This window comes from Crocuta crocuta, unplaced genomic scaffold (assembly GCF_008692635.1).
Source record: "Crocuta crocuta isolate KB4526 unplaced genomic scaffold, BGI_CrCroc_1.0 scaffold30, whole genome shotgun sequence".
NCBI lineage: Eukaryota > Metazoa > Chordata > Mammalia > Carnivora > Hyaenidae > Crocuta > Crocuta crocuta.
Window position 1 is genome coordinate 11,096,381 of NW_027528345.1, and position 9,207 is coordinate 11,105,587.

General features: G+C 43.3%; 1 protein-coding gene across 3 annotated transcripts in view; it reads left to right on the forward strand.

The window, feature by feature from the left end:
• The first annotated feature begins 8,495 nt into the window (after positions 1 to 8,495).
• Positions 8,496 to 9,207, forward strand: part of ATF1 (activating transcription factor 1) — a 74,819-nt gene continuing 74,107 nt past the window's right edge. Inside the window, exon 1 of one of the 3 annotated variants that reach the window (XM_077753374.1) lies at positions 8,496 to 9,177. The gene's annotated coding sequence lies outside the window, so the exon portion shown is untranslated. The remainder of the gene's footprint in view (positions 9,178 to 9,207) is intronic. The other 2 variants (XM_077753371.1, XM_077753378.1) reach the window with 2 other exon arrangements.

The following is a 9,207-nucleotide window of genomic DNA, read 5'->3' on the forward strand; positions in this document are numbered from 1 at the left end:
CGTTCTTTCACCTAACATGCTTTAATTGAATGCCTTCCCATTAGGCCCAAGGCCCTGCAATAGGAACTGAAGCTAGAGAGAGAAAATTATTAGGTCCCTGCTTTGGAGGGGACACAAGAAAACAGTACAATATACTAAGGGTTATGAGTAGAGGTGGGCAGTGGGAGCAAGCAGGACAGGCACCCAATCCAATGACGAGGGAGAATAATGAGGAAGACATGCTGACGGAGGTAACACCTGAACTGAGTTTTGAAGGATGAGCCAGCCAGATAAAGACAACAAAGCAGAAAGGCAGAGTTGCATTGTCTGGGAACTACAATTCATTATTAGCATGGAGGGTTTGAAAGGAGAAAAGTTACAGATTGCTCTCTATGGAGGCTTGAGCCAAGGTTAGATCACCAAGGGCCTTGTGTATCATGCTAGGAAGTTTGGACTTTTATCCAGAGGTAAAGAGAACCAGTGAGGGATTACAGCAAGGGGATAACATGCTCAGATTTGCAACCTAGAAAATTATTCTGGTGAGTGGTCTTCTAGAAAATAGATTCATGAGCTTAGGGAAAGCCAGGTAAAACCCGAAGTGGGGAGACCGGTCGGGAGGCCTTTGCGGGAACTGCAGTGACAGAGCAAGAGTACTTCAGCAAAGGCAGTGACAGGATGGAGACAAGAGGCAACACATGCAAACTTGGGAGATGGTAAAACTTCAACTGCTGGATACTTAGGGTAAGGAAGGAGGAATCCAAAATAACTCCGACGTTTCTGACTTGGGGAGTTGGGTCGATGTGGGGCCATTTACCAAGGTAGGGAACAAAAGAGAAGGAATAGATGTCGGGAAAAAGACAGTGTTCCCTTTTGGTCATATTCATTCGAGGTGGTGTGGCACATGCAAGTGGAGAGGTCCAACAGCTGAGTAAGTATTTGGTCTCTGCCTCAGGAGAGCTCCGACCATGAACTAGATACTTGGGAGACATCCGTTTAAAAGCAGTAGTTGTGGGGCGCCTGGGTGGCTTAGTCGGTTAAGCGTCCGACTTTCGCTTAGGTCATGATCTCACGGTTTGTGGGTTCGAGCCCCTCGTCGGGCTCTGTGCTGACTGCCAGCTCAGAGCCTGGAGCCTGTTTCAGTCTGTGACTCCCTCCCTCTCTGGCCCTCCCCTGCTCATGCTGTCTCTCTATCTCCTAGAAATGAATAAAAACATGAAAAAAAATTAAAAAAAAAATAAAATAAAATAAAAGCGGTAGTTGAAGCCAGGGAAGTGAATGGTATTGCCAAGGAAGATCATGTAGAGTAAGAAAAGGGTCAGCAACGAGGTTTGGGGAACAACGACTACAAAGACTGGTGAAGGAAGAAGGGAGAGGGAATCCCCGGGGAGGTAGGGGCAAAACCAAGAAAGAACATGGGAAGAGTTTTAAAGAGGGAGCGGTCAGCAACACCAAAGCTACAATGAAGCTGAGTAAAACCTGGAATGGCTAGTACGTGCTGTATCTGGCAATGGGGCAGTCACCGGTGACCTTGGTCTGCGCAGTTTCATTTGCAGCTCTGGGGACCGAAGCCAGAAGGCTGGCTCAGGAGAGGAGCGATGGGAAGAATGACTGAACAGAGGCTGCTCTTCCCAGAAGTTTCTTCACACAGAAAGGAAAGAGGTGGGACAGTAGTTAGAAGAGGTATGTAGAATCAAGGGAGGCTGTTTTAAAAAGATGGAGGAAATAAAATATTCCTGTGTCAGGGGAAAGAGCCAGGAGAAAGGGAAAACTTCCAAATAACAGCAGTGAGGGATAACACAAAGCAAGGTCATTGAGGAAGCAGGAGGGGCAGGGATTCAGAGAATGGGTTAGAAGGATTAGCCTTTAGGAGAGGAAGTGCTTTTTTCCCCCCCTAAAGGGTAGAGGTGAGATCCTGAGAGTAGGAAGTTGATAGAGGTCTACCTGATGATGACCTCATTCACTTCTCTGAACCTTCATTCTCAACCTATGTAGGTGAAAAGTCTTTTCTCAGATAATTTCTATGAAGAAGTATGACAGAGCTGACAAAATACATGGAATCTGCAAATAATGGAAATTCTAAGAAGCAGATATAAGGGAAATTTACATTAAATCCATTTATTAAGAAACAAAAACTAAGTTGTATTCAACTAAACAAAGGAAGACCCTCCAAGATGGAAGGAAATAAGGAGGAAAACATAAAATAATAAATAGAAAAGAAGGGAAGTAGGGTTCAAGAAGCTGATTTTTTAAAAATAACCAGTAAAATCTATAAAATTCACACACACAACTAGTAGGAAACAAAGGAGACTATAACTACAACTCTGGGTTTTTTTTTTAATATTAAGGGGTTATTATAATTTTGCACTAACCTTGAATTTTAAATGGATAATTTTCTATAAACTATGGAAAATTCATTCAAGAAAATCTGAATTTTAGGGGGGCCTGGGTGGCTTAGTCGGTTAAGCGTCCGACTTTCGCTTAGGTCATGATCTCGCGGTTCGTGGGTTCGAGCCCCGCGTCGGGCTCTGTGCTGACTGCCAGCTCAGAGCCTGGAGCCTGTTTCAGTCTATGACTCCCTCTCTCTCTGACCCTCCCCTGCTCACGCTGTCTCTCTCTCTCTCCTAGAAATAAATAAAAACATTAAAAAAAAAAAGAAAATCTGAATTTTAACAAACCCACAAGGCAGAGAATCCCTGTTTCACACATAAAAAGCCATCCAACTGCTCTTGGTACCAAAACCAGGCTAATGCAGTTTTCAAATAAATCAATCTCACCTGTGAAAAGATGCGAATTATAAATAAAATGTTTCAGTCACTGTGTAATGCACCATTGTTTTAGGGGCATAAAACAGTCACATGTATATATTCTATGTATCAGGAACTGGACAAAATGTAGCAGGAATGACATCTCAACTCCAAAATGTCTGGCGTCAGCTGCAAAAACTCCAGTGTCTGGAGATGATTTGAACAGCCCAGGGATGGAATCCTCTAGGCATCTTTACTCACACATCTGAAGCTCAGGCTTGGATAACAAAGACTAGGCTCAGCTGGGATCACTGCCCCAAGCACTTCAATGCAGCCTCTCCTCATAGCCTGGGATTCTCTGAGCATGCAGCTGGATTCTCAAAGGAAACATCAGGACCAAGCACATGTAAGCCTGTAAACTTCTCATCCACTCTTGGAGGTCATATACCACTTTGGCTGCATTCTACTGCTCAGCCCAGATTCAAGGGAGAGGACTCTACGTCTTGAGAGACGCAAAGTCACATTGCAAAAAAAGCATGTGGATTAGGAGAGACTTTGGTGGACATATGTGGAGATTTTTGGAAAAAGAGTATTCTACCCTAGCAAGTTAAACTCAGTAGTGTGTAAGAAATAACAGATGGGTCTTAAAGAGAATCAGAACAGGGATAGTTCAATATTAGAAAAATCCTATTATATAAGAAATTTTATCAACAGCTTAAAGGTGAAAACTATACGACCATCTCAACAGATCAAGGGGAAACACAATGAACCTCAACATTGACTAATAAAAAAAATCCAATAAGCAAGGAATAGGAGATTTCTTGAAGTGATAGAACATCTATCAGAAACCTACCGTAAAAAAGAATACTTAATGATGACACTTGAGAAACACTACTATGAAAGGCAAAACTATGATGAGGATGCTCACTTTCTACTCAGCATTGCACTTGAGATTATGGCTTCCGTAATTAGGGAGAAAGAAATGAGCTATATGAATGGGATAAAAGGGGAAAAAAAATCTGAAGATGATGTGCTAGTCTATGTAGAAAATATAAGAGAATCTACACATTAATAAACAGGAGTTTCTAAGATTGCTGAATACACAGTAAACATAAAAATCAATAGCATGAGTCTCCATAATAGTGGAATAATTTAGATTAATCCTCCCATAGAGTTTTTTAAATTTGAAAAATATATATGTATATATATTTTAAACTTATTTGAAGGCCCTGGAAAATGACCGACACAAGACAGAAATGGAAGAGTAACTACTTTTTGAAAAATGAAATGCAATAGGTGACTTATGTGTGTTTGTGATTTTCTTTTTTTTTTGTCTGAGGACATTGCCATAATTCCAAGGAACCTGACTGATAGCCACTGCCTACTGCCTGAAGGTGTAAAAAGATAGAGTTCCATATTGGCAGGGAAGCCAGTGAGTAGTTTGGTGGGAAATCTATGAAGGGAGAGAGCCGCAGAAAGTATGAGTCCTCAAATCTGCATATAGGATATGTCAAAATCTTTGGCTGGTGGCTAAACTAAATTATATGGAGAAAAACCCAGAGTCCCTGATGGGAAAAAAAAGAGGTGGGGGGGGGGGTTGGGAAGCAGCTGGAAATGGAAAGAGGCAGAAATTGCAGCCATTGTCCGTGACAGGAAAAAGATGGGAAATTAAGTCCTCTCAAATTAACTGCCTTCTGAAATAAAAATCACTCTGTAAAGCAATAAAATTCATTCCAGTAATAAAACTACTAGAAATGTGAATAAACCAAAAAGATCTATACTCAAGGAAAAGTAAATCAATCACAATAGATACCAACTGCAAGATCACTCAGAGGTCGCAATTAGCAGTCAAAAGCCTTAAATCAGCTTTTTAAAAAAAACCTTTTGTTTCTTCTTTATTAAATTCTTAGTGACCAGAGATGGGAGAGGGAGGAGGAGGTGGTGGGGAGTGGGCAGGGGAAGTGGAGAGGGATCACTTTTTTTTTTTAAATAGTTTATTGTCAAGTTGGTTTCCATATAACACGCAGCGCTCATCCCCACAAGTGCCCTCCTCCATGCCCATCACCCCCCTTCCCCTCCCCCTGACCCCCATCAGCCCTCAGTTTGTTCTCAACATTCAAGAGTCTCTCATGGTTTGCCTCCCTCCCTCTCCCCGCCATTCCCTCCTTCTCCTCCCCCACAGTCCTCCGTCAAGGCCTCCTAATCCTCCTATACGTGCAAACATATGGTATCTGTCCTTCTCTGCCTGCCTTATTTCGCACAGCATAACACCCTCAAATTCCATCTACGTTGCTACACATGGCCAGTTAAACCAGCTATTATATATATACTGAGACTTAAAGGAAAACGTAGGGTCACCTGGCAGGCTTAGTCAGTAGTGCATGCAACTCTTGACCTCGGGGTTGGAGGTTCGAGCCCCATGTTGGGCATAGAGATTACTTAAAAATAAAATCTAGAGGGAAAAAAAGGAAAATGTATACCCAATGAATGATAAGAAATTCCTACATAAGGAATCTAGCAGAGAAACAGAAACTTAAAAAAAAAAAAAAAAGACATCCAGACCGGATAGGAAGAATTAAATCTCTCTCTAGTCACAGATGAAATGACTTGTACATAAAAAATCCTACACACGTACAAATTGTTAAATGAGTTCAGCAAGGTTGCAGAATACAAGATCAAGACAATACAAAAATACCTATTTAGCTTCTATTTACTAGTAATGAACATTCCAAAAATGAAATTTAAAACCCAATTCTAGGGGCTCAGTCAGTAAAGTGTTTTAGAGTCTTGGTTTTGGCTCAGGACAAGATCTTCCAGTGTTGTGAGTTCAAGTTCCGCATCGGACTCTGTGCTGACAGCTCAGAGCCTGGAGCCTGCTCAGGATTCTCAGTCTCCCTCTCTCTCTGCCCCTCCCCTGCTCAGCTCGCACGGTCTCTGTCTCTCTCAAACTAAGTGAAAAAACTTTAAATAAATAAATAAATATCAATTGGTTTGTTTTGTTTTATTTCTGAGAGAGAGAGAGAACGCATGAGCAGAGGAGGGTCAGAGAGAGCGGGAGACACAGGCTCCCCGTGACACAGCCTCTGAAACAGGCTCCAGGCTCTGAGCTAGTTGTTAGCACAGAACCCAATGCGGGGCTCTAACCCATGAACTGTGAGATCATGACCTGAGCCGAAGTCAGACGCTTAACCGACTGAGCCACCCAGGCGCCCCAAATAAATGACAGTTCTAGTTGGGGTGCCCAGGTGGCTTAATCGGTTAAGTATCGGACTCATGATTTTGTCTCAGGTCATGATCTCGTGGTTTTGTGAGTTCAAGACCCCTGTCAGACTCTGTGCTGACAGCTCAGAACCTGAAGCCTACTTGGGATTCTCTGTCTCTCTCTCTCTCTCGGTCCCTCCCCTCCTCGCGCTGTCTCTGTCTCAAATTAAATAAATAAACCTTAAATAAATACATACATACATACATACAAACCAATTCTATGTGGGGCACCAACTTGGCTCAGTTGGTTAAGTGTTGGATTCTTGATTTCTGCTCGGGTCATGATTTCACGGTAAGCGAGGTTGAGCCCCACGTTGGGCTCTGTGCTAAGTGTGGAGCCTACTTGGAATTCTCTGTCTCTCCCTCTGTCCCACCCCCATTCGTGCTGTCTCTCTCAAAATAAGCGAACTTTAAAAATTAAATTAAATTAAAACCAATTCTATTTAACATAGCATCAAAAGGAATAGAATACATCATAATTTAATGAAAGCACCAATTTGCATACTGAAAACTACAAAATCATTGAAAAAAACTAAGGAAGATCTAAAATGGAAAGTCATCCACATATTCATGGATTGGAAAATTTAATATTGTTTGGACGGCAATTCTCCCCCGATTGATCTCAGATTCAACACAATCTCTATCCAAATCCCAGATGCCTATTTTGCAGAAGTGGATAAGTGGATCCTAAAATTCATATGGAAATGCAAGGGATTCAGAAAAGTCAAAAACGGTTTTGAAAAAGAACGAAGTTGGAGTACTCATATTTCCAGAATTTCAAAACCTACTATGAAGCTATGGTACTGGCATAAGGAAAGACCTATAAATAAATCAATGGAATAGAACCAAAAGTTCAGAAATGGAGAAGCTTCTGAAACTGCTCCCAACCCAGCCAAATAATAAATCAATAATGGTAATAATACTGCATCTCAGGGGAATGGGGAGATGAGTGCCACCTGTAAGTAAGTCAGGACTCAGAGGTAATGGTCTCCGGTCTGGTGTATACCAGCCTGGTTCTACAGACTCCTGGAGGATGGCAGTACACCAGGGCAAGCTTAACCAAATAGTAGTCTCAACTGTCGCCATTGTACCTAGTCTGATATCTTTGCTAGATCAGATTAATATGGTCTCAGGTACATGGTATGTAGGCATTGACTTGACAAATGTGTCTTTTTCTATTCCAGTCCATTCTCATCACTAGGGGAAAAAATTGTAACTGTGTTGGATGCTAACTATTGGGACTTATGGTGGTGATTGTTTTGCAATACATACATATCACATCATTATTTCAGACGTATTTGTTGTACATCCGAAACGAATATAGTTTCATATGGCAATTATATCTCAGTTTTTAAAACTTTTTAAAAAATATTTACTTATTTTTGAGACAGATCATGAGCAGGGGAGGAGCAGAGACAGAGGGACACACAGAATCGGAAGCAGGCTCCGGCTCTGAGCTGTCAGCACAGAGCCCAGAGCCTGACGAGTAGCTCGAACCCCACAAACTGTGAGATCATGACCTGAGCCGAAGTCAGACGCTTAACCGACTGAGCCACCCAGGCGCCCCTTAAAAAGTTTTTAAAAAGGAGAATCAGAAGGAGTTCACATTCATGTAGAAGGGATAAGAATAACATTTATAGTTTTACCCCAGAGTTATGTTACTTGACATTCTGGATTCAAGAAGGACTGGTGCTGAGTTTTGTTAATTAGGAAAGGCTAATGTCTGAGAACCTTTTCCTCACTCCCTTACCTCTAAAGGTTTTGCTTTTCTATGGTAGATGACATTTCGATTCTCTGAATAATTCTGGAACATGGCTTCAATATTATACTTTTCCTAATTTTGATAACAAGAAGACAAACTTAGAAGAGATTTGGGTAATTTGCCTAATCAAAAATCTAAAATAAGGGCAGACACCTGATTTAAGTTAAAATGGGTGGTCAACGTTTACTGAATAAATAGTATTAGCTAAACGTTGGTAAACTCTTAAGTATCTGGTGGAGTAACTCTTGAGCTTTAAATAACATTATCTGGTCTTACAGGTCAAAACCAGGATAGGCTCTATCCACTCAATCAGTTTCCTACATTGCGGAGATCTCAAACTAGTCAAACTCCAGAAAACCCCGCGACTTTTGTCAAGAACGCACTAAAAGACTTAATCATTGTTATCACAATAAAGCCACAAAAAATATTTTGCAAGCAAATGGATAAAGAAAAAAAATCAGAATAACGCATATTCCCTACTCCAGAAAGTTAGAGAATCTAAGAACATTTTTAAGTTTCTGTAACGTATTAAGATGACGGCGTAACATTTTTACAGCACTCCCTTCTCACAGCTGGGGTTAAAACGTGTCAGCGTGACACGTGAAGCAGAGCACAAAACACCCTGCCGGCAACGTGGTTGCGTGTGTGCGCGCGCGCAGGCAGTCATTGGAGAAAATCTTTTCATACGGGATAAAGGACGCAGCTCAACACAATTGGCGCTAGAAAGTCTGGGCAAACTAAAAAAAGAGGAAGGCAAACGTCTCTGCTTCAAGTCACTTCTCTCTACAAGTCCCGGGCAGAGGACGTGTGGATCAAGGCCAGGGACGACAGTTCGGGACCTGATCACCCAACCCAGACCAAGCCGCAACTGAGCGGAGAGCGACGCCCGGAATCGATGAAAACACCACCCCACACCGAGCGGCCTTCCGACGCCACCAAGCTGTCGCGAGCCTCCGAAAGCACACGTGAGGGAGGAGTGACGGCAGAGGTACTGAAGACCCCGGGCCGCTTACTCCAACTCTCGCCGGCGTTAACACCTGTGGGGGACGCACTGGGCTTTCCGAAGCAACCCGGCACAAGATGGCGGTGCGTCACGTGAGCAACGCGGTGACGTAGGACGGCGGCCCGTAGGGAGGGACCGCCTTAATTTCACCCCCCACGCTCAATTACTCAGTTTTGCCCCCCTCTCCTACCCCGCCCCCGGCCTGGTGTAGATCATGCCGCCAGTGGCAGCCGTGACTGCCGAGGAAACGGTGGCTTAGGACAGTTGGCTGTTGAGTGACACAGATTCTCCCCGCTCCGCCTGATCCCTGAGAGACGCACATACCCCGCCGCGTGAGGGCGTGGGGAAGTGGGCAGAGAATTTCGGATCCACCTGGGAGGGGGGAGTGGAAGTTCCCGCCCCGGACAGCGGCGAGGCGGCAGCCACAGGTAAGCAGGGGGCGGGGGGGGGAGGTGTTC